This window comes from Pteropus alecto, unplaced genomic scaffold, assembly GCF_000325575.1.
Source record: "Pteropus alecto unplaced genomic scaffold, ASM32557v1 scaffold395, whole genome shotgun sequence".
NCBI lineage: Eukaryota > Metazoa > Chordata > Mammalia > Chiroptera > Pteropodidae > Pteropus > Pteropus alecto.
Window position 1 is genome coordinate 1,158,064 of NW_006438643.1, and position 1,599 is coordinate 1,159,662.

Below are 1,599 nucleotides of genomic sequence, written 5' to 3' on the forward strand. Positions count from 1 at the left end.
CTGTATGTCTGAATGATCTTAGTTTCTCCTTCATATCTAAAGGAGAGCTTAGCTGGATATATTATTCTAAGCTGGTAGCTCCTTTCACTTAATAGTTTAAATATTTGATTCTATTCCTTTCTGGCTTGTAAGGTCTGCACTGAGAAGTCTGAGAATAATCTAATGTGCTTTCCTTCATAAGTTATCATCTTCTTTTCCCTGACTACCCTGAGAATTCTGTCTTTGTTGCTGATTTTTGATAATTTTAATACAATGTGTCTTGATGAAGACCTTTGGGTTGAGATAACTGAGTTTTCCATTGACTTCTTGACTTCCGAACTCTAGCTAATTCCTTAGATTTGGGAAATTCTCGTCCACTATTTGGCTGAAAATGCTTTCTAGTCCCTGCTTCTTTTCCTCACCTTCGGTAATGCCCATTATTCTTATGTTTCCTCTCCTGATGGTATCAGCTAGTTCATGTATCTCTCTTATGTTATTTTACATTCTTTGGTTTCTCTCTTCTTCCTTCTGATTTATTTCTAGATTTCTGTCTTAGATGTCACTGATCCTTTCCTCCATTTAGTCAACTCTATTTCCCAAGCTTTCTGTTTCATTTTTCAACTCTTGCAGTGTGTTCTTCATCTCCAGAAGATCTATTCTGTTCTTCTTGAGGGTGTCAATCTCCTTGTTCTGCTCATCTAGTTGTTTGTTTAATTCCTGAAATCATTGATATGATTAGTTTCGGAACTCACCGAGTTTTTTCAGAAGTACCATTCTAAATTCTCTGTCATTTAAATTGCATATTTCTATGTCTGTAAGCTTATTTTCTGGAAATTTTTCTCTTTCTTTCTGAGATGCCTTGTCACCTTGGTTGTTCATGGTGTTTAATGGACTATTTCTCTGCTTGGGCATTAATGGAAATGTATTCTACTTTTTTTCCAGAAAGAAGATTTATTATATAAAGGTCTCTCTTTAGCCTGTTGCAAAGAAGGTGCTTTTCTTTTGATTTCCAGTTGGTGGCGTCTAAGGTTCTTGGATCTCTGCTTTATGTAAAGCTTTAAAAATTCCTTTTTATTTTCTGATAGATATTTAATCACACTTGCTGCCCTCAGTTTCAGTCCCTGTCAGTGTTAGCAACAGTTTTGGTAGCATTTGCTCAGATTTTCTTGCAGCTCCACTGTTATTGGTCTCAGAGAGGGAGGGGACCTCTGGGTTGAGAGTTGGGGGCTGCAGCTCAGCTTCGGTTTTGCAACCACAGCAGGTAAAACTCTACTGTTGTTTCTCTGCCGTCCTGCTTCTCTGTCTTCTGCCGTGATGACTGGGTCCTACCACTGGCCGGTTGTGGGGAGCTCACAGCTTTCCCAGGCAGGGCTGTTCAGAGAACTCTCCTCTCTTTCTTTCCTTTCCTTCTTCCTGCAGGGAGTTTCGCAGCTGCAAGAAGCAGCTTCTTTATTTCTTCCAGTCCACCGTCTGACACCTGGGGTTCTGACTTGTGGTAGCTCATGCACAGATCCCATGCTCAGATGTGCTGGCATGCAGTTTGGGTGTTTTTGTTGAGTTTTAGATGTTCAGTTTATTATCGTTTCAAGGGGAGAGATCTGGGGACATCTCTCACTCCAC

At 40.1% G+C, this 1,599-nt stretch overlaps 1 pseudogene; it reads right to left on the reverse strand.

Annotated features, from left to right (window-relative positions):
• The window catches only part of LOC102889998, an 8,541-nt pseudogene that overhangs the window by 6,538 nt on the left and 404 nt on the right, over positions 1 to 1,599 (reverse strand).